Below are 24,830 nucleotides of genomic sequence, written 5' to 3' on the forward strand. Positions count from 1 at the left end.
AAAAGAACAGAGTACCTGAGCCCTCTTTCTCCTCTAAATGTTTTCTATTCAGAAAGGAAAGAAGAGTGAGAGTCATGGGGTCTAGGAGCCTGAGCTCATTCATTCTAACACTTCTGTAGTCTGAATGTAAAAAGAGAAATTGGGAGTGGAGATGAGGGAGGTGGGCCAGGGCCAGCAAATGTTTGGGATGGTAGAATGGTGGCTCACCCAAAGTGTCTAGCTCCATCTCACTTGACAAACTGGAATCACTCGTTGACCCCTAATATCAAACCTGGATTTTCAAAGACATAATACTTCAAATAGCAGCAATAGTTAAAGCACTCCTAATATCAACCAGTCTAAAGAGATAGTGGAGTATTTATGCAGCAACCTCTGTATACCTTAAGCTCACATTGAGAGTTATGACCTCTTAGTTCAACAGCAATAATTCAGAAGAAAAGGAAAAGCACCATTTTGTTGCAGCAGACAGCTCATTGGAATTAGGTTTGCCTGCAATGATTTCAGACTTACTTAAGCTGCTGATCTCCCTGGGCTATTTATATATTGTAGTAATATTAACTGCTTGCGGTTTTGTGTTTGCACATCCTTTGATCATGTCATAATGAAGTGGTCCCTTGTTCAGTACAGGGACTTTGCTATGATGACATCGACATAGAATGAGGAAGAACATAAAACAAGGTTAAGCATGTTATAGAGTATAAATAGCCCTAGGAGAGCAATACCTAATTTTTTTATACTGCACAGTCAAAAAAATACCATATACTTTCCAGGTTTCAAAATTCTTAAAGTGCATGTACCTACATCTCTTGTCTAATAACTTACACAATTCATGATATAGTATTTTCTAAGATGGACTACAGTAAACCTACTTATCACTGAGGATTTGTGTTGACTCTTATTTTCAGGACATATGAAGCAGTATTTATAAATAGGATTCATTTTTTTATGCAGACATAGTCAATGTTTTAACTTAGAGCAAGTATGACAAACTTGCACACTGAGCACCAATGTAAAATTCCCTCATCAAAAGAAAGTGTTCGCAGCTTAGCTGAGGTGATCTCATGAGGTCTACAACAATTGTTTCTTTAATTGTCAATTAGCTTAATTTTAATAGAAATGTAGTACCTGCTTAAACTAAGGGATTACAAAACAGATGGTAAAGGATTACATTTTTTGTTAAGGAACTAGCATGAGTTAACCTGAAAAGCATTTCTAAATATATCAAAGCATTTAACCAACTATTATTTTATGTCTGAAGTAGAAATAAAAGGTCAAATCACTAAAAAAAAAAAAAAGAGGCAAAAAATACTGCAAAATCAAATCCAGAAAACATTCAATGAGATTCTGAAAAATGAAAAATGTATATTTATTTGAATTCATGGATGCCTAATGGCCAGAACAGGTTTCAGAGTGTTGAGAGAGAGCTGGTCCCTGAGACAGATGAATTTTGAAACATTGACCACATCAGATGTTTGGATCTTTTACAAACTACTGCTTGATCACTGAATAGATCCTTCAAAAATATAAATACTTCTGGATATATAATTCAATATTTATACTTTGAAGCATGTATTATTCAGATTTTTGCATATTCTGGCACATGAATCACTATTTGTATATAGCCATTGAGACCAGTGATTATAGGAGAGAACACTATTTAAAAAATCTGTCGCAGAAGGGGTCCCCAGGCTAGTACTGTCACTCTCCCCCTGATATCAATGCTAGCAGGTGCTTGCTTCTGAAGGTGATGCTTCTTACCAGTTTTTTCAGATGCTCCCCTTTCTTCCCTTGACTGATAGTCTTCTTGCGGTGAATACACTGAGCAAAACACATGTCCTTTTCACTTTAAGTTGCCTCCAGATCAAGGATTTCTTCCACGATATTCTCTCCACATCTTTAGAGGATGATGCTAGCACAGGAGTTGAAGTAGCCTTGAGGGATATTACTCACACTCTCTACTTGTGCTGCCTCCTCTTCCTGGGGGTTGATCTCAACATCATCAGTATCATATCTCTCCCCCATCACCTCACTGGAGGCTGACTAAACTTCCAAAATATTCTTTGGCTAGTAGCTCTTCAATATCTTCTGTTTCAGAGAATCCCAGATAAGATTTTTCTTCAGAATCAGTTGATGCGAATACTGCCTTAATTGCCTCAGAAGCAGGAACCAAAGAGAAGCACACTGCAAGGATAGTAGAGTGTTGCACTTCTACTATCCTTGCCCTGTTAATGTGAGACTTGGAAGACTCTCCCATCTTTTACCTCTGGTCCAAAACAAGAGGAAGAAGAACAGGTTACAGTGGCACATGCTCTCCAAATTTCATTGAGCTGCCTTTCTCTCCTGACATTCTGGATCTAAAAAAGTCCCATTTTAATTTAGGTGCAAGGCTACCTCTTTTATTTCTGCCTCTGCCAAAGTTGCCAACCCTGCCTCTATCTTTTCTTGACATAATATAATTTGTTGAAGTGTACCTGCTACTGACAGTTTGGATATTACAAATCAATTTATTGATACTGTAACTGTTCCTCCATTCATAGTACCACTCACTGTATATAGAACTGTGTCTTATATACACATATATACACACAAACACACATACATACAGGGTATATGAGTTGTGCTATGTTCAGTAATGCTGACTGACTTCACATACAAAAAAAAAGTGATACACTAATAGACAAAAAAGACTGACAGCCTGGTAAAACTCCTCTCTTCAGTCTCTGAGAATACACTGCTCACTTTACTGGTCTCCAGAGACAAAAGAATCACTAACACTGGCACATCTGCAATCTCTACATTATTTCTCACCCTGACCTTTCCCCAGTAAAGATAAAAATCAAAATCAAAGCAGTGCAATACTTCTCTTTTTGGCACAGTGAATGTGTGAGATCATTGCAGCACAAAGAAGAGCCGAAGCAGCTCTTTACTAGTGCCAAATCCCAAAGTTTGTAAGCATTTTAAAAACCCTGTGAGTGCTTCTAGTTCTAGAGAAGAACTAAAGAGCTTCTTGTATATGTTCAGATTTTATAGTGGGAGTGGGTTGGAGTATGTGGTGTGGATATCTTACATTTGATTACTATAATTTAATCTGGTAACCTTATGATACAAATTCTTTAGTTTTAGGAAGCAGATACAGACACTTTTGTGAGGTAGTCACTTTGGCCTGGATTCATCATTCCTCTCAGAAGATGAATCCTGTGAAAACGGGGGTGGGGGCGAAGGGGGGGCAGGCCTGCGAAAGCCCGCAGCCTTTGCACCATGGCAGTGCGTCGGCTGCCAGCTTTCACACCGAATAGCGCCACCGTGAATGGTGGTGCTATTCGGTGCGCTACTGCCGACGATAATGTTAGTAACATTATCGCCAGCAGCGAAGAAACCACCGACTCCGCCCCTCCCCGCCCCGGCTCATCCCCTCCCCTAATTTGCATTCTATCGCATGCGAAAAGGCCCTTTTCGCATGCAATAGAGGCTTATTGCACGCGATACGGCAGTATCGCGTGCGATAAGCCTTTGATAAATGACCCCCTTTATTAGCAGCATAAGATAAAACAAGATTTAAAATGGTACAGATATTTCTTTTCTTTCTTTGGTTTCAGTTTAGTTTGTTACAGTTTCAGTTTCACAGTACAAGGCAGTGTAGTAAATGGTAATCAGAACTTATAACATTTTTGCTAAGTCTACACATAGAATTACACAATTGCCACATTGATTAGCCCAGCTGAAAGGTAATTAAGACAGTGTTCCCACCCTCCAAAGTACTGCACAAGTCCAGGGATTTGTTTCGACACCACAGGCTAATCCAGCAAAGCCCTTTTAGTGGATGACAGATAAAACACAAAAAGTCTCACAGACGTCTCATATAATAATTGGCCAAAAGTCTTTCAAAAGAATAATTGGCAACACAATTGCTTTCATGTTACTGGAGCAACTGTGCTGAGTAGGAACTCAGTCTTAGCTTACAAGTCACAGTTGTAATGACCTGTACAGTCAGTTCTGGCAGCAAAGATCTCAAAACCAAGCTTTCAGGTAGTCTGTAAAGAAAGCCCTGGGCAAAAACCCTTAGGAAAGCATCTTTCAGGTAATGTCCATTCAGATAATGTCTGACATCAAAGTCCATATGGATTACTCAGAGTCCCCTTTTTCCAAGTCAAACCTAATTGAATATTCACTTCCATAAGATCCAACATTGATCTTAACTGGATGTCACCACCTCCAATAGACACAGGACTGGTGGGATGAAAATGATGTTGTCTGAGACCTGATGCATAGGAATATTCCCATAGGGGTTAATGAAGTTCAGAGAGTTCATTAGCAAAGCAGGTTCTAGAATAATATCCATTTCATAACTGGATACAACATTTTTACCAAGAACATATTTCACAGTTCTGGTGTGCAAGGTTCTTCTCTCACATAGGAAGGTGATGAATACTCTCTGATATGAAGAAACAAAGTTTTTTCTCCTCTATGTGACAAATATCTCATATAAAATTGTCAGAATCATCTCTTGGCTGGAAACTCCATGTTTGCTTTGCTTTAGGCCTGCACTTTTTACTCAGTCTATGTGCATAGCAGTAGGCCTCAAGTTCATGATGCACATCCTGTTTAGGGTCACTGGTGTTTACCCTACATTGGTATCTCTTGACCCAGATAGCTGCTATAGACTTTAAAAATATGCTGCACCATAGTTGATCATCTGGCTAGTCTCCTTGCCAACTTTCCCTGCTCTGGCTCTGACAAGGCGGTGAGGTCACACAGGCAAGAGCTATTTGCTATGGTTACCATTTATTTGTTTTCTCAGCAATACACAGCCATAGACTTCAAAGGGCCATAGAAATGAATGGAAAACATGAATGGGATGAAGATTATTTAATTTGTGGGACCCCTCCATTTGTTTCAGGGGCCAAAAATGGAGCAAATATGAGCACATTCATTATATTTTACCCATTTGTTTCAAACAAATGCAGATACCTACTAGCAAGTCAACCCCTTAGTCTTTCTTTGCAGGCTAAATAAACCCAACTCTCAACTTTTGCTCATAGGTCATATATTCATCTCAGAATTTTTCTTTTATTCCACTGGATCTTTTCAAATGTTTCCACATCCATATTGAAATGTGAAGGCAAAATTTAGATACAGTGAAGCCGATATTCAGTACTACTTATCCGGATAAGAAACAATCTATCTGGCTAAGTGGTGGCAGCTGAATATCTGGCAACATAGTCAGCCAGAAATCTAATGGGAGGGCATTTTGCGGATTGGGGAAATGCTATTTATCCAGCTATCTTGGAAAGATAAGCAGCAATATTCGGACTTATCTGGTTAAGTTAATTGGATAAGTTAGACCTGCCATAGAGTAGGTCTAACTTAGCTGGAAATAACTTATTAGCTTGGTAGCGCCAAATACTGGGATACTGAGCAGCATGGCCATACTGCTGAATATGCCATGTAAGTCGATGGATAAGTTTTATCTGGCTAACTTACCTAGCCATTTTCTTCTTAATATCAAGCCCAGTATCCAAACAATTGCCTTCATATTGTTGTGTAGAATATCTTGCATGTAATATTCCTGCAAAAGTTAGTTCCATTATAAAAGTTCTACATCTTTATCTCAAATAGAATTCATAGTTCAGATCCTTTCCTATATTATTTCTTCTGCCTTGTTAATTTTTCTCTATTTCTTATTTATGCACTGGGAAGGGGAGGGGGTAGCTGAGGGTAATTTTGAATAGGTCACATATTACAGCCAATTTTCAAAAAGAAAACAGGACATTATTTTGTTTTGAAAATTAGCATCTGTAAAGGATATGTACTAAAAGGTGAATTTTAAAAACTTGGTGCACACCAAAATTGGAAGATAAACGCACGAGTTGGATTGGTGTGCACCAAACGGATTTTAAAAGGTAGATTTTAAAAAGCCTATCACCTGCTATGCGCACAAATACTTTTTTTAAAAAAAAAAGGAGCAGGAAATGAGTGTGGGCTGGGTGGGACATGAGTGTTTTTGGATTTCTCAATGAAACCAGCGCATAAATACTTATGTGGACAAGTGCGCGTCGGGGTATGGATAGAGTATAAGTCATAAAATAAAAAAATCTAGACATGTCAGCAGGTTTTTAAGGGTCGGTGCTAATGGGAGAAAGAAAAGCTATTAAACCTGGGTAGTTAGGAGGTCCTATCCCATGCCTGGGTGAACTAGGGAATAAACTTGGAAAAAATGGTAATTATGCCAGCACTCATGTCTACTAAAATCCCTCCACTTATGTGGCAGAAGCGTCATTTGCGCTTGCATGCGCAGGCCCACTTAAAATTGTACACACATGTGCACGTGTTCAGCCTATTTTATACCATACTCGCATATATGCGTGTATTTTATAAAATGGACGCGTCGCTGGATGCAAGCCGGCAAACATGCGTACATGTGCGCCAACGTGGCTGTTTCAAAGTTTCCATCTTTGAGCACCTGCATACTTTGCACCTGCTATTTGGGTGGGTGGCTACGCTGGGGCTAGTGTTTGTATATTTGAAAATGTAATGTACACACACACACACACACACACAGCTATAGCAGGTTTAAATATTTGATTAACTTAACTGGATAAGTGTGAATATTGGTACTTATCTGATTAAGTTAAGCAGATAAGTAGTGCCACCCCAATCCGCCCATTGACTATCTGGCAATCTACTTAGATAGATAAGGGCTGGATTTACTAATGCCGTAAGGCATAGTGAATCCCGTGGTAACGGGGGCGGGGGGGAAAACGGGGGGGCGGTCCTGCGATAGCCGGCAGTGTTCGCACCGTAGTTATTCGACGTAGTTATTCAGTGCAAAACTGACAGCGATAAACAAGCTTACCTTTTGCTATTGGCGAAGTCTTCGCAGCGTCAGCCCCGGTGCTGCCCTGACTTCTTCTCTTCTGGGACTGACTCCGCCCTGACTCCACCCCCATCTTGGTATTGCACGCAATAAGGGACTTTTCGTGTGCGAAACGTCCCTTATCGCGTGTGATCTGCTTGGTAAATGACCCCCTAAGTGACTTATCCAGCTAAGTGGTAGCCGCTGAATATAACTGGATATTCAGTGGCCAGCAGGCCACCACTTAGCTGAGGAAGTCTTACTTATCTAGGTAAATAGTATCTCAGTATTGGCCTCTAGAGGTCCATATTCAGAAGCATTTAGCCAGATGACTCAGAAGTTACCCAGATAAATTAATATTTGGATACTTATCTAGCTAAATTCTAGCTGGCTGACTTTTTATCTTGCTAAACTTTGGCCAGATAAGTCAGGGATGTTCCAGGCGCATAACTGGGAGTAGATAACTTATCTGGATAACTCTGGTCAGCCCAAACACCTGCCCTAAATTTAGCCAGATAAACTTATGTTAACTTTAAGATAGCCAGATATATGCAGTAGTGCAACCATGTCACTGAATATATGTAGGCTATAGAAGCCAAATAAGTTTATCCAGATAACTAACTGAGCCATACAGCAGCTGAATATGGACATTATAATTTCTGTTGTAGCATACTAACGCTGAAATATTGGGCAGTACCAGTCCTGGAACTGTCTCCTGTAAAATCCTTCCTGTTTTATTCTCTCACGTTAACAATGAACTCTTGGAGTATGTTTTTTAACTCAATTATAAACCCTGCATACAATCATCTGAGTCAGATCATATTTTACTAGTTTATTATCAGAAATATTATGTGACTATCATGTGGAACACAATCCAAACTTGAATGAAATCATGACACATCACATCCAATCTTCTTCCAATCTGTGAGCAATGTTACTTTGTCTTTATTTCATTGTTTTTTTTCAGGCCAGGGATCTTGTCTCAGTTCAAAACAAATGAAGGTTGGGGCATTGCATCAAATTAAATGCATTTTAAACTTGGATTTTCAGCTATTCTTTTTTTCTTAAAAATGATCTTGAAATACAAGACTGCTAAAGGATTAGAGTCTTTCCTCTCTACAGATTATGAGCAAAAAGTATTGCATTACTGTCCACAATAATCAATATAAGTATATCTACATGAAGTACAAGTGCCGATACATGCAGATTTTTGAGATGCAAACATAACTTAAACCTGTTTTTTCTTAGAATGAGCTTAACAAACCTGCGTGCTGAGCACCAATATAAATCTGAGCTCATAGCTCAGCTGAAGTGATCTCATGTGATCTGCAATAATTGTTTCTTTAATTGTCAGTTAATTTTAATAGATATATAGTACCTGTTTAAAATAAGGAACTGCAAATCAGATGATAAAGGACTACTTTTTTTGTTAAAGAAATAGAGGCAGATTTTAAAAGCCCTACGCACGTAAATCCAGCAGGATTTACGCACGCAGGGGAGTTACGCGCACCGAGCCTATTTTGCATAGGCCCGTAATGCGCGCAAAACGGAACACGTGTATGTCCCGGGGCTTGAAAAAAGGGGCGGGGCATGGGCGGGGCATGGGCTGTCCGGGGCTTGGCGTGGACAGAGGCCTTTGTAGGGCCGCTAGGCCAGGGGATCGCGCACCGGCACTTGGCCAGCGCGCGCAACCTACGCCTGCCTAGAGGCAGGCGCAATTTGTAAAACAAAGATGAGGGGGGGGTTTAGGTAGGGCTGGGGGGCGGGTTAGGGAGGGGAAGGGAGGGGAAGGTGGGGGGCAGAAGGAAAGTTCCCTCCAAGGCCCCTCCGATTTTGGAGCGGCCTCGGAGGGAATGGGGAAAGCCATCGCGGCTCCCCTAGGGCTCGGCACGCAAGGTGCGTATGTTATAAAATCGGGCGTACATTTGTGCACGCCGGGTTGCACACACAAATGTACCCCCGCACGTACCTCTTAAAATCCAGCCCATAGCGTATGTTAACTCGAAAAGCATAACTAAATTTAACTAATTATTTTATGACTGAAGCAGAAATAAAGGGGATAATTTTCACCTCTAAGTACATGTGGAACACAGTTTGCATCTTCTTTTATGTGCATACTAAATAGGCATTCTGGAGGGTACTATTTTATTTTCTGAAAACAAGTGAAAATGCACATTTTTGGTTTTTTTTTCCATCAGTTTTGGCCTTTTTAAAATGAATGGAAATGGATCATTCATTCTGTTTTACACATTTTTTTTTTCAAATTCATGCACATTCTTAATGCCTATGCATGATTTAACCTGTTACCCTGTTACCCAGCCCTTAGACCCCTTACTTTTCTTGATTACAATATTTGCAAGGTTGTATGTAGTGCCTTTTGAATGTATAATTTGCAATGTTATACATAGGGGTACATTTAAAAAAAAAGCGCGAGCGCGTACTTTTGTTCGCGTACCAGGCGCAAACAAAAGTACGCCGGATTTCAATAGATATGCGCATAGCCGCACGTATCTTTTAAAATCTGGGGTCGGCACGCGCAAGGGGGTGCACATTTGTGCACCTTACGCACGCCGAGCCCTGCGCGCGCTGCCCGTTCCCTCCGAGGCCGCTCCGAAATCAGAGCGGCCTCGGAGGGCACTTTCCTTCTATCTCCCCCCACCTTCCCCTCCCTTCCCCTCCCTTCCCCTATCTAACCCATTCCCCAGCCCTACCTAAATCCCCCTCCTAACCTTTATCCAGGAAGTTACGCCTGTCTCTGGGCAGTTGTAACTTGCACGCGCCGAATGTCTGCTGGCGCGGCAGGCCCCGACACAGGCCGCTGTGTTGGGGCACTTGGCCACACCCCCGGACCTCCCCGGACCGCCACCATGCCCCCGAACACGTCCCGAGCCGATACCACGTCCCCTGGCCACGCCCCCGAACCACCCCTTTTTGCAAGCCCCGGGACATACGCGCGTCCCGGGCCTTGCGCGCGCCGCCAAGCCTATGCAAAATAGGCTCAGCACGCGCAGGGGCAGATTTCCTCAGGTTACACACGTATGTTACGCATGTAGCCTTTGAAAATCTGCCTAATAGTGCTTAATGGATGGTTTTCCCATCTCTGTACCTCATGCTCCGCCAGGTACTGTTCCTATATTTTTTTTCCATCTGTCCTTTTTTTTCTCTCTCTTTGCTCATTCCTTTTTTCCTCCTAGGTGCTCCCCTCCCCTTACCTTGGTATTTTGTATTTTCCTCCTACAGTTATATGTAAACCGGCATGATGTACCCACGAATGTCGGTATAAAAAAAAGCTAATAAATAAATAAATAAATGTACACCAACGTTTGTGAATCTTATTCAAAAAGACAGCTAAGAAATCATTAATGAAAAAGTAAAATAAATATATTACTCTATGTTGTTTTCTGTGGATGTTACAGGTTCTTCGTTTATTTATTTGCCAATTTTATCACATTTACATGAAGGCAAGTTCTAAGTACTGGAGAAATGCTATGAAAAGTTAATTATATAACTGAATTTATTTCAAGAAATGTTTCATCTCTGATCATTTTCACTGCAGAATATTCCAAATGACACTGAAAAAAAACCTGTGACAAATATTTAGAAAACAGGAAACCCATTTTAACTGAATTGCTATCGCTATATATAATCTGCAGAATTTGTGTATTGGTCACTCTGTCTGATTTGCTCCAAAAAACATATTTGCACTACCTTTTTAGAAACATTTAATGACTGATTTTGTTTTCTTAGGGCCTGATTTTTAAAAGCATTTACTTGCTAAACGTTGAATTTTAAAAGTGATGAATGCACACAAAATAGCAGATGCATATGCAAATAGTGCATGTTTGAGCTAGTGCTATTTTATAAATCATACACATACACGTGCAAGTACTGCTGCATGAATAAATATGCACTCATAAAAAAAGGGAAGGCTAGCATCTGGTCAGGGATGACCCAGGGCGTGGCAAACCTTTCCCCATATAAGTTGTGATTTTATAGCCTGCACATGTGGTGCACATACGGCTGTTATCTGCGCATATTTACTTTTGCCATTTATCAGGTGTAAGTCAGAATATAATTCTTCATAGCCAAATACTGACAATGTGAAGGGTCAGGGTAAACCAGGGGAAGTGCAGGCTGAATAATCAAGGAGGTGGGGGAGTCTAGATTGCCTAGAGATCGACAGGGTAAACCAGTAAGCTAACTGGTAAGCTAATTGGTAAATGCGAATGTTAAAAAAATGTGCTGACTTATGTGTTTAAAAGCCAAGAGCTAAGGAAAATATGCGAATAACATTTCCTCATGAAAATGCTTACAATTAGGAGCACACATATGCACAAATAGGTATATTTTATATAATGTGTGTACACTTGCATGAACAGTATGCAATTCATGCATATGTATGCTCGCACCAACATAGTCACGTATACTGGCGCACGCATGCTTGTTTTAAAATTATCCTCCCTAAACTGTATTTTATAGAGATGTGCTTTGGGTAAACATTTCGTGTTGGGCTTCGTTTCGGGGCCCTCCCACGGGAATTTCATTTTTCCCGTGGTTCGGGGTTTTTTTTTTGGGGGGGCCCCAATTTTCGTGTTAGTGCGCACTATCGGGAGTTAGCGCGTGCTAACTCAAAAATGAATTTTTTTCAGAAATTTTGGAAAAAATCAATCGTTTTTCAATTTTCCTGAACCATTCCAAATTAAGTAATTTCACTGACATTGCTTAATTTGGAAAAAATAATTGCACATTCCTAGTATTTTATAGTTATATATACACTGTACCCATATATATATGTAGGGTTTTGAAAATTGCTACAATATAGGCTGGATTTTAAGACATACGTGTGGGAGTAGATTTGTGCGCGCAACCTGGCGAGAACACATGTACGCCCGATTTTATAACATGCGCGCGCAGCCGCGTGCATGTTATAAAATCCGGGGTCGGTGCGCGCAAGAGGGTGCACACTTGTGCACCTTGCGTGCCGAGCCCTAGGGGAGCCCCTCTGGCTTTCCCTGTTCCTTCCGAGGCCGCTCCGAAATCAGAGCAGCCTCGGAGGGAACTTTCCTTCTGCCCCCCCCCCCACTTTCCCCTCCTTTCCCCTATCTAACCTGCCCCCCAGCTCTACCTAAATCCTCCCCCCACCTTTATTTTGTTATTTACGCTGCCTCCAGCCAGGCGTAGGTTGCGCGTGCCGACCGAGTGCCGTCGCGCAATCCCCCAGCATGACCGCTGTGCTGGAGGCCTCGGTCCCACCCCGCCCCACCCCGCCCCTCTCACAAAGCCACGGGACATGCGCGCATCACCGGGCCTATGCAAAATAGGCCCGGTGATGCGCTGGAGCGGTTACGCACGTAAATCCTGAGGATTTACGCGCGTAACCCTTTGAAAATCCGCCCCTATATGTCATTGAATTGTTCATAGGATTTACCCATGTTAAGTTCACTTAACGCAGGTAAAATGGCTTTTGAAAATTATTAGAAAAGTATGTTACATTTACACGCATAAACTCTGAAAATTCACTAGTTAGGGTATACTTTTGGGGGTAGATTTTAAAAGGGTTACGCGCATAAGTTATGCGCGTAACCCTTTAAAACCCCCCCCCTGCGCGCGCCGAGCCTATTTTGCATAGGCTCGCCGGCGCGTGCAAGCCCCGGGATGCGCATAAGTCCCGGGGCTTTGCTAGGCGGCGTGTCGGGGGATGTGTGTCGGGGTGTGTGTTGGGGGATGGCGTGACGTTCGGGGCATTCCGGGGGCCTGTTTCTGGCCCGGGGGTGTTTCGGGGGTGTGGCCGAAGCCTCCGAAATCGCTCCCGGGCTGGGGAATCGTGCGGCAGCGGCCGACCAGCGCCTGCGAGTTACGCCTGCCTGGGGCAGGCGTAACTTTCGCAATAAAGGTGGGGGGGGAGTGTAGATAGGGCTGGGGGGGTGGGTTAGGTAGGGGAAGGTGGGGGGGAGGCCGAAGGAAAGTTCCCTCCAAGGCCGCTCCGATTTCGGAGCGGCCTTGGAGGGAACGGGCAGCGCGAGCAGGGCTCGGCGCGCGCAAGGTGCACAAATGTGCGTTTCTTATAAAATCTGGCGTACTTTTGTTTGCGCCTGGTGCGCGAACAAAAGTACGAGCGGGCGTACTTTTCTAAAATCTACCCCTTGGTATCCCACCAGAAACTATGCCTCAAGAACTTTAATTGAAGATGAAATTCAATAAAAATGATTTTCTCGTGGATTCAAAGATAACCATTTTCTTTATGTTTCACCCTGGTGAAAATGAGCTTATGAGTTTAAAACTGCATTCTGATCATGGCCCACAATCAGTGTAAGTAGAAGTATGTATGCTAACACTGCAGCAGATAGGGAAAAGAGCACTTCCGGGAGTGGAGAAAAGTTTATACTTTTTATTTTTTGCCATCACATATGACAGACCCTTACATTAGCAAGGGCATGCAGCATATTCACAATGCTCTGGAATATGTTATGGAAACTAGGCTAAGACATAAATACACTTTTGTAAAAAGTTTGACCCTTTAAAATGAGAAAAAAATACAGCATTGATATTCTTATGGGGACACACTGAGTATCCCGTCAAATGTTAAAAGCTCATACAAGGACATCTTCAACTGATGTAGACTTTCAGTACTTAAGCATACAGACAATCTGAATGTTCCTAAATATGTTAGAACAATAAGTAATACAAGATTCACTAGCAGTCTACACTTGCCACTGTATTTTGATTAAAAAAAACAAAACAAACCAAAGACAGTTTCTTGCCTGGAGACAGCGCTCTACATATGACACATGAATGCATTAGTTACATAGTACAAATAAATACTTACGATGGAAATCTGACTTAATCGCATGATCAAAGACATTTTAGATATATACGGTATGAGGAAAACTATTTGATAGTTTGGCAAACTTTTCAAAGATATAACGGTATGATAGCTAGTAGAAAAAAAATCGCATTGCTAGCAATTTTTGAACAAAGCCCAAGTACTTTGTTTTTAATCTAACATTTTATAGAGCAGGGCACTAGTGACTTTATTGGTCCTGGAGAAACCAGAATTCTTCACAGTCTAACTTTTTTTTTTTTTTTGGAACACACATATGAATTATTTAAATATGTGATCTGAAATGATCATGTGCTAGGTGGTTGGTGGTCACTTGGTAACTTATTTATTACATTTTATTTAAAGGCTTTTTTAGACCGGTATTCGTTGGTACATTATATCGATTTACAAGTAACCTGAACATAATACACAGAACAGGATGATCAAAACTTGGAAAGGGAGTAACATGTTATTGATAACAAAGAACATGAAAGAGGTGGAGGGTGTGGGAAAAGAAACTTGGGGGGGGGGAGAGGGTGGAGGTTAGGGGAGGAGATAAAGATGGAAGGAGCAGGTAAAATATATACATATTTAGAGCATCTGGGGGATGGGGGGTGAAGGGGTACAAAAGATCATTATTCAGGAATAATAAAATAATGGAAGAGGGAATGTTAGCAGAGCACTGAGAAGGTAAATAAATTACATGAGTATATATAATGAGTAATAAAGGACAATGTCAGAGAATAAACATAACATTATTGGAACATACAGAGAGAGGGGGGAAATATGAAATGTAGGGGGGAATAATCTTAATCAGGGAATGCTTGTTTAAAGAGCCAGGTTTTTAACTTCTTTCTGAATTGGTGGGTGGATGGCTCTAGTCAGAGGTCTGGTGGCATGTTGATCCAGTGGGACCAGCAATCGAGAGGGCCTGCTCTTTAGTAGTGTTGAGGCGGACATAGGAGGGGGTGTGTGTAGGGTTGCAAGGTATGCTGTCCTGGTAGGGCGATTAGGAATTGAGAGGCGCAGGCTGTCGTTGAGTCATTGAATGTTACTGTTGTGAATGGTTTTATGTATAATGGAGAGAGTCTTTTAAAGGATATGGGAAGCTATAGGGAGCCAGTGGAGCTCTTTGAGGATTGGTGTGATGTGTTCTGTTTTGTGGGTGTTGGTTAGTATTCTGGCGGCGGTGTTTTGCAGCATTTGGAGGGGTTTAAGGGTAGATGTGGGGAGGCCTAGGAGTAAGGAGTTACAGTAGTCGATTTTTGAGAATATGGTAGCTTGAAGAACTGTGCGGAAATTGTGTAAGTGAAGGAGGGGTTTCAGTTTCTTGAGGACGTGAAGTTTGAAGAAGCAGTCTTTTAGGGTTGCGTTGATAAATGCTTTTACGTTCAATTTGTTATCAATGATTACGCCAAGGTTACGAGCATTTTGCTGGAAGGAGGTCAAGGGGGGGGGGGGGGGCTGATGGAGGGTGGGAGCGCTGTGTTATTGTGAGTGGAGATTATGATGAGTTCAGTTTTTGCTGTGTTGAGGGGAAGGTGGAGGGAGGTGAGGAGGCGGTTTATTTCATTGAGGCAGTTTTCACAAGTCTGGAGGGACTTGGAGATGGATTCTTGGATGGGAATTAGGATTTTGACATCGCCGCATAGATGAAGTGGGGGAGGCCTAGGTCTGAAAGGAGTTGGCAGAGGGGGAGAAGGTATATGTTGAAGAGGGTGGGGAATGCCATGGTTAAGTTGGATTGGAGAGGATTCGTTGTTTCCGATTTTCACTGTGTAGTGTCTGTCTTCAAGATAGGAATTGAACCAAAGTAGAGCTGTCCCAGAGATGCCAATCTCTTTGAAGCAGTTGATTAGGATGTTGTTGTTAATGGTATCGAAGGCAGTGGAGATGTCTAGTAAGGCGAGAATGTAGGCGTGGCCATTGTCTAGTCCTTTGAGGATGGTGTCTGTGAGGGTAAGTAGGAGGGTTTCCGTACTAAAGAACTTACAGAAACCGAATTGTGAGGCAAATAAAATGTTGTGGCTTTCTAGGTAGTCTGTGAGTTGGGTGTTGACGATTTTTTTCATGATTTTGGCAATGAGGGGAAGGTTGGATATGGGCTGATAGTTGGAAGAGTCAGTGGGGTCAAGGTTAGGTTTTTTTAAGATGGGTTTTACTACTGCCTGCTTTAAGGATAGAGGGACTTTGCCACATGTAAGGGATCAGTTTATTATTTCAGCTATGGGTTTGGCAATGGTGCTGGGGATAGATAAGAGAGATTTGGAGGGAATGGTGTTGGAGGGGTGTGTGGAGGGTTTTGTTTCATTAGTAGGGTTTCGATTTCTGAGGTGGATGTAGTGTCAAGGGAGTCTAGGATGGTGTTGTGGTTAATGATGGGTGGGTCCGGGAGGGCGGTGGGAGTAGGGAAGCGTAGCAGTATGTTTGCAATTTTATCATGGAAGAAGCAGGCGAGTTTTTCACATTTGAGTTTAGTATCCTCATCGGTAGAGGGGAGGGGAAGGGTTTTAGTTAGGGCAGCTACAAATGTGAATAGGGCTTTTGGGTTGTATTGGTAGTTATGGATTTTAGCTGCGTAGTGGTCGCGCTTTGTTTTGAGGATGGTGGTTCGATAAATGGGTAGTGCGGATTTGTATGAGGCCAGCCGTGGGGAGGGGGGCGGAGGGTCTTTGCGCCATTGTCTTTCTTTTAGTCTTAGGTCATGTTTCAGTTTTATTAGTTCGGGGGTGAACCAGGGTTTTTTGGAATGGTGTGAGTGATTAATTTGTTTGGATGAAAGAGGGCAGAGTTTATTAGCGATGTTGATTGTAAGGCTATTCTAAGTAGATAAAGCTAAGTTGGGGTTTGTTAGAACTAGATGGTGGAGGGAGTTGTTGATGGCAGTGGATAATTCATCATTTTTGCAGGGTTTCCTAAAGTGAATGGTGGTGTTGTGTTTGGGGGGAGGAGAGGGAGAATGCTTCATGGATAGGAGTGCTTTTAGGAGGGAGTGGTCAGACCATGGGACAGGTGAGCAGGAGGGTGGATTAGGGGATTGAATACCTTCATTTATGAAGATAAGGTCAAGCGAATGTCCTGCCTTATGTGTGGGAGTGGTGATTAGTTGTTTGAAGCCTATTGCGGTGAGGGAGTTTAGAATGGATTCACAGGAAGCAAAAAGGGGAGTGGCATTTACATGAAGATTAAAGTCTCCTAGGATGATAGTTGGGATGTTGATATTCAGGTTGTCTATTATAAATTCTATGAGGGGTGATGGGTTGTGTTCTAGTAGGCCGGGGGGGGGGGGGGGGGGGAGGCGTATATTAAGCAGATTTGCAGGTCCTGGGACTTGAATAGAGCAATTTCAAATCTGGGAGGGGTGTCAGTTTTTATGATTCTTAATTTGAGTTGTTTTTTGGCTGCGAGGAGAAGGCCTCCGCCTCTTTTTTTGGGTCTTGGGATAGAGAAGAGGTTGTATGAGTGGGTGGAGAGCTGGTTTAAAAAGACTGTATCCGAGTGTTTCATCCAGGTTTCTGTGATGGCACAGATGTCTGGTTTGCAGTCTAGGAGAAGGTCATTGAGTATAGGGACCTTTTTACCTAGGGATTGTTCATTGAAGAGAATGCGGATAAGGCAGTGAGGCCAAGGAATTGCATGAGTGGGGAGATCATGATGGGTATGAGGGATTTGAGGTGTGCTGTGGGCTTGATGACGATGAGTGTGGTGTGTCGGTGTGTGTGGTGCTTGAGGATGGGGATGGGGTAGGCTGACATAGTTGGTTGGAAGGAGTAAGAAAGGTGTGGTAGGAGGCTTAGAGGCTAGAGGAGAGATGCTGAGAGGCTGGAGGGGTGAATGTTTGAATGGGGTGTATTTGGAAGGAGCAGGGGATAGTGTAAAATAGAGACTCAGAGCATCGAGGTTGGGGGCGGGTGGATGTTTAGGCTGATTTATTCTGGAGGGGGATCTGAGGACTGTACAGGAGGGTATTTTTCTGTAGAGGGAAGGAATAGATTGTATAATGGGGTAAGTAAAGAGGTGGGAGGGGGAGATTGAGGGTGCAGCTGGTGGATGGTTTCTGTAGTTAGGGAGAAGGGATAGGGTCAAGAGAGGGGGTAAGATGAGGAGATAAAATATATTTCAGGAGTGTTGTATGTAGGAAGAGGGAGTGGAGAGATTGTGGGGAGGGAGCGGAATGAGGGTGGTTGGATGGCAAATAGAGGGCGACACGAAGGGGTGCACAAAAGGGCAGGCCCCTTTGTCGCACTCCTTCGATGTGTGACACCAGGCGTGAGGTACCTAGTGACTGCCTTAAGAAGGTCTGGGCTCTCCCGTAGCGGATATGATGTTGTGGATGGCATCCCTCTCTTCCTCAGCAGGAGGCGGCTGGAAGGCTGGGAGATGGAGTTCGCCCTCATGTTGGCCCGAGACCCCGGCTCTTTTAGGTGCCTTTTAGGTCTTGAAAAGCAGTTATGGCCTCTGGTGACCATATCTTGGTGTTAGCCCCTTTTCACATGAGGGTAGTGAGAGGAGTGCGATCTTGGAGAAGTTAGCAATGAAATGTCTGCAATATCTAGCGAAGCCCAGGAACCTTTGTAGGGCCCGCAACCCGCTTCAGTTTGTCTGGATCCATGGTAAAGCTTTTACTGGAGACAATGTACCCTAGGAAGAGAAGGTTCTCTTTCTCAAAGATACTTCTCCAATTTGCATGTAATTGATTGTTACGGAGGCACTGGAGTACTCGGAGGACAACATGGTGATGAGAGATGAGATCCTTAGAAAAAATGAGGATGTCATCAGGTACACCACAACACAGGTGTAAAGGAGGTCTCTGAAGATCTCGTCCATCATCTTTTGGATCACTGCTGGGGCATTACACAATCTGAATGGCATCATGAGGTACTCGTAATGCCCATCCCATGTGTTGAAGGCCCTCTTTCATTTGTCGGTGGCATGGATTTGGACCAGATTATAAGCCCTTCAGAGGTCCAATTTATTAAAAATTCTCACCCCTTGCAGTTGATTGAACAATTCTGAGATTAAGGGCAGTGGATATCGGTCCTTTTTGGTAACCACATTGAAGCCCCGATAATTGATGCAAGGGTGGAGTATCCCATCTTTTTTGGAGATGAAGAAGAATCTTGCACTGGCTGAAGATATGGAGGGAAGGATAAACCACTTTTCAAAATTTTTACAGATGTACTCTGACATTGCCTTTATCTCTGGGAGAGGCAATGGATATACCCTTCCACATGGTGGCTTGGCGTTGGGAAATAGCTCGATTGAGTAGTTAAACTCCGTATAAAACCTGGCTTTTTAAACAATCATTTTATAAAGTTAAAGAAAAGGAGAAAAATAGTTGAGCGATAAGGATGCACCAAGCTAGAAGTTTTTAGTAACCTACATAAGCATATTAATGTTAAAATCAAACTGCCTAATTTGTTCCTAACAATCAGGTTTATTAACCTAGTTTATTATTTTACATTGTTACTGTACTATGATGGCACACAAGTAATTTGTAATCTATACCACCCATATCTCTCTTTATCGTGCCCTTCTGTAAACTGTTGTGATGGTATTTAACAACGACGGTATAGAAAAATTTTAAAATAAATAAATAAAGGGGGTAGAGTTTCTGCCCTCTTCTTAGAGAAGATGTCTGACAAGTCGGCATATGGTGGGGGAATGCCAGCCACCATGATGGCATGGGAAGGAATGGCAGAATCTCCACTTTTCCTAAACAAGAGTTGTGGTAGTTGGGGCCCCATTTGGAAAGCTGCAGGGAGGTCCAATTGAATATGGAGAATGCACTTGAAGCCAAGGTAGCCCCAGAACCATGAGATGAATTGCTTTATCAATGACTTGCATTATGATCTGTTCGACTTGTAGAGTGCCAATGCTCAGGGTCACCAGTACCATAGTAAGTGTAACTCTACTGGGTAACTGATCTCCGTGAATGGAGAAAATTACTAGTGGAATCTTCTTGGGGATGGTTGAAATGTACAAATGGTCCACCAAGGCCTTCATAAGGAAATTCCCCTCAGTGTCGGAGTCCATGAGGGCTAGGACGGAGAAACTCAGATCAATCATGGAGATGGTTACAGGAAGCGTCAATTGGGAAGCCTGAGTCATGAAGCCTAGGGTCATCCCCCCACTGGACCTTAGGCTTGAAAGTTTCCCAGTCTGATCGGGCACTGTGCTATACGATGCCCCAGACTGCCACAATAAAGGCACTGTCCCGAATGAAGATGCCATAGGCATTTCTCTGGAGACAGGCGTCCTTGTCCCAGCTGCATAGGTTCCTCCATGTGCCCCACTGTAGATGGGTTCAAAATGGGTGGTGATAAAGGTGGTAGTGAGTGGGAATGGGCCTTTGAGGCGGATGGAGCTCCAGGTTACACTCCTGGAGGCAGTGGTAGATCTTGCTGGCCAGGTCAATGAGACCCTCCAACGACTCCGGGAGGTCCCGAGCTACCAGCTCATCCTTGATTCAAGATGAGAGCCCCTCAAGGAAGATGGGGCACAAGCAGAACTCCTTCCAATTGAGCTCCATAGCTAAGGTCCGGATTCTATTGCATAATCCATTAGGGACTGGTTTCCCTGACATAAGTGGAGGAGATCCATGCTGGATGTAGCCTGTTAGCCAGGGTCATCAAAGACCTTTTTGAAGGAGGAAATGAATTGCTGGAGATCTTGGTAATCATGTCATAACATTCCCAGAATGGTGATGCTCATGCTAGGGCCTTGCCATTGAGACGGGCAAGAATGACAGTGATCTTGGTAGCTTCTTCCAGGAAGAGAGCTGGCTGGAGTGAGAAGTGTATGGAGCACTGATTAGTAAAGCCTCAACATTGTTTTGGATCTCTGACGTAATAGGGAGGTGCAGACAGAGGAATAGAGGGGTAACTTGGAGCCACTATGGTGGTTGGAAGTACCGTTGGTGGCAGCGGTGCAGCGGGAACTGCCATAGACTCCAGCTGAGCATTGAGATGTTTTATGGAATCTTCCAGAATCTCGAGGAAGAGCTGTTGTTCCTGAATCTTGTGGGCCAAGCCCGGAATGACCTGAAGGAAGGCGGCCTCCGCCAGGTCTATGGGCTTGGAAATCTGTTGCAGAAGAAGACTCTGAGATGAGGTGGGGTTGGTGAAGCCTGCAGGGAGGAGTCCTGATTGTCCCCACCATCACCAGGTAGAGCTGGCTGGTGCAGAGGCCCAACTGGAGCTTCACCAATACCAGCCCTCGTTCCCCTTAGGTTGAGCCCTAAGGTCCCGGGGCCAGCTTGACTTAGGTGCAGGTCTCTGTAGTGGTGAAGATCCAAAGCCTGGTAGATGAGGCAGGCCATCACAATGGGAAACGCAGATGGGTTAGACCACAATCTGGACAGGTGACTGACAGTGGTGTCTGGATGAGACAGAGACTGGAGGCAAACAGAATTCAATCAAAGATGAGGAAGATGAGAGACTACAGGAACACAAGGAAACACTGAAGACAGAAGGGAAGAAGAATGACCACAGATGAGGAAATACAGAGACAAACCAGACAGCAGGAACCAAGAGCAGAAGACACGGACTCAGGAACACAACAATGGAGAAAGGAAGCAGGAGCCAAGATGCAGGAATGCTGGCAAAGCACTTCTCCAGAAGGAGTCGACCTATTGCCGAGGCACTGGAGTACCATCTGGAAAAGCCTTATATGGGGACCCACTTGTGATGTCATCAGAGGGCACCACCGGGCCGATCTCACCACCAGACCTTTAAATATGGGGGAATCGGCCGCATGCACACCTAGGAAGGCAGGAGAGGAATTCTTCCTGGAAGGCGGTCCAGGCCCCGATGTTCCTGCAACATCCTGATGCACCAGAGAAAGGCTGGCTATAGAGGTGCAGCGTGGTTTCCTGCCACGTTCAGTGGAGGGTGCCATTCAGGGGCTGTTGTGAGCAGCAGGGGAGACACAGTGTTGGGAGGTTGTGCGGCTGGGCCCTGCCTGTAGGTAAGGGTGGCGGGCCACAGGAATGGCCCACAGTCTGCCAAATGCAACAAAGAGACAGTGCTATATCAGGGTACAAATTATATCGCAATGATAGGGAGGATCAACTTGGTGGGGGTGTGGCACTTTATCTCCGGGAGGGTACAGAGTCCAACAGGATAAAGATCTTACAAGAGACTAATTGCTCAGTAGAATCTATATGGGTAGAAAGAAATCCCATGTGTGCTGGGTAAGAGTATAGTGATAGGAGTATACTACAGTCCACCTGGACAAAATGGTCAGACAGATGATGAAATGCTAAGAGAAATCAGGGAAGCTAACCAATTTGGCAGTGCAATAATAATGGGAAATTTCAATTACCCCAATATTGATTGGGTAAATGTAACACAGTCCAGGTGTATTCCATGCATTAAGAAAGATGGAAGGAAGGCAAAACAAATACCGGCATGGTTAAAAGGTGAGGTGAAAGAGGCTATTTTAGCCAAAAAAATCCTTCAAAAATTGGAAGAAGGATCCATCTGAAGAAAATAGGATAAAGCATAAGCATTGTCAAGTTAAGTGTAAAACATTGATAATACAGGCAAGGAGAAAATTTGAAATTAGGTTGGCCATAGAGGCAAAAACTCATAATAAAAACTTTTAAAAATATATCCGAAGCAAGAAACCTGTGAGGGAGTCAGTTGGACAGTTAGATGACCAAGGGGATAAAGGGGCTCTTAGGGAAGATAAGGAATTCTTTGCTTCCGTGTTTTCTAATGAGGATGTTGGGGAGATACTAGTTCCGGAGATGGTTTTCAAGGGTGATGAGTCACACAAACTGAACTAAATCACTGTGAACCTGGAAGATGTAGTAGGCCAGATTGAAAAACTAAAGAATAGCAAATCACCGGGACCAGATGGATTGCATCCTAGAGTACTGAAAGAACTCAAAAATGAAATTTCTGATCTATTAGTTAAAATTTGTAACCTATCATTAAAATCATCCATTGTACCTGGAGACTGAGAGTGGCCTGACTTCAGTGCCAGGAATATAGTGGAAACTATTCTAAAGATCAAAATTGTAGAGCATATAGAAAGACATGGTTTAATGGAACACTGTCAACATGGATTTACCCATTTGAAGTCTTGCCTAACAAATCTGCTTCATTTTTTTGAAGGGGTTAATAAACATGTGGATAAAGGTGAACCAGTAGATGTAGTGTATTTGGATTTTCAGAAGGTGTTTGACAAAGCCCCTTATGAGAGGCTTCTAAGAAAACTAAAAAGTCATGGGATAGGAGGCGATGTCCTTTCATGGATTACAAACTGGTTAAAAGACAGGAAACAGAGAATAGGATTAAATTTTCTCAGTGGAAAAGGGTAAACAGTGGAGTGCCTCAAGGATCTGTACTTGGACCGGTGCTTTTCAATATATTTATACATGATCTGGAAAGGAATATGACAAGCGAGGTTATCAAATTTGCGGATGATACAAAATTTTTCAGAGTAGTTAAATCACATAGGATTGTCATACATTACAGGAGGACCTTGCAAGACTGGAAGATTGGGCATCCAAATGGCAGATGAAATTTAATGTGGACAAGTGCAAGGTGTGGCATATAGGGAAAATAACCCTTGCTGTAGTTACATGATGTTAGGTTCCATATTAGGAGCTACCACCCGGGAAAAAGATCTAGGCATCATAGTGGATAATAATTTGAAATCATCGGCTCAATGTGCTGCAGCAGTCAAAAAAGCAAACAGAATGTTAGGAATTATTAGGAAAGGAATGGTTAATAGAACCGCGATCTCCCGAGAGCGGGAGATCGCGCCGGGACCCCCCACTGGACCCCAGGTAATTTAAAACATTTTGGGGGGCTTCGGGAGGGTGGGGGATTTATTTTAAAGGGTCAGGGTGGGTTTTAGGGTGCCGGTTTTCCCGCCCTCCCCCGATTTACGATTTTTTACGATTTAAAAAAAACCAAAAACCATGACGATCAGATTTCCCTCCCCCCCAGCCAAAATCGATCGTTAAGACGATCGATCACCCGATTCACATCCCTACTGGGCACTCCTCAGCTTGTGATGTGAAAATATTGCAGATGAGGTAAATTTAACATGCATTGCAATAAAATAGCTATGCAGTATCAGGAAAATTACCCTAACCTTGCCCCTTGTTTATCACAGGCACTATTTTTCACAATTTTATAGCAAAATGATAAGTCTAGGGGTAAGTTAACCAGATAAGTAGCTCCTCCCATTTATGCTCCTGGAATGCCTTATTTTTATTCAGCTAGATTTTAGCTGGATAGTAACATATCTGGCTAAACTTTAGCTGGATAAGGGGCTGAATATACCAAAACTTGTCATTTAGATGGATTTTGACCTCCCAGAGAGCAAAAATGTATAAATAATTAAATGCAGACTGAGTAAGGGCTCTACAAAATAAATTAACACCGTATATAATTTACAAAAACTACAGAGAATAACTTACTATTGGGCTCATTTACTAAAGCTTAGAATGCATGCTAAGACTGTTTAGTGTTCTCTCAGAATACCATGCTACACACAGGGAGCCTAACTTTCAAACATAGCTGTGTGATTGATATATGTGTAGCAAGCTACTATAAACCAGGTTCCTGCCTCCACAGGCTTATGATTTGTTGGAGCCTTACAATGTTGATTGAGCTCTGTCTGGATCTGAGTGATGTATTTTGGACCTGCAAAAAAAGAGTTTTCAACCCTGCAGAGACTGCAAGCTGCCACAGCCAAGTTGAATAAATATAAAAATACATCAAAAACCCCTGTGTGCTCTCCTGTCAAGGACAAATATTCTGCAAGAACAAGCATCTAGTACTCACAGTGTTAACAAGTTGAGAAAAGGGCTGTACTGTTTAGCCTGCCCAGAGAATAGCACTACATAGCCAGCAGAGGAAAAAAGCCAAAGGAATGCTGGGAGACCAGCCTGGCTCTGTCTGTGTGTGAGGGGTGGGGATAGCCAGGGGTTGGAGCCAAGAGCCAGGAAGAGAAGAGTATATCTGGTAGCTCTGCAATCAGTTCTTCTCCTGAAGAACTAATTATCAAGAGGGAGAGACAGAAGTCTGAGTTTTGAGGAAATAGAGAGACAGACAGTTTTCTTGCTTCATAGCTGAGCTACATGTAAAATCCCAACAAAGGACAGAGGAACCAGGGGCTGAGAGACTGCGATACTTC

The sequence above is a fragment of the Rhinatrema bivittatum genome, chromosome 2, assembly GCF_901001135.1.
Source record: "Rhinatrema bivittatum chromosome 2, aRhiBiv1.1, whole genome shotgun sequence".
Lineage (NCBI taxonomy): Eukaryota > Metazoa > Chordata > Amphibia > Gymnophiona > Rhinatrematidae > Rhinatrema > Rhinatrema bivittatum.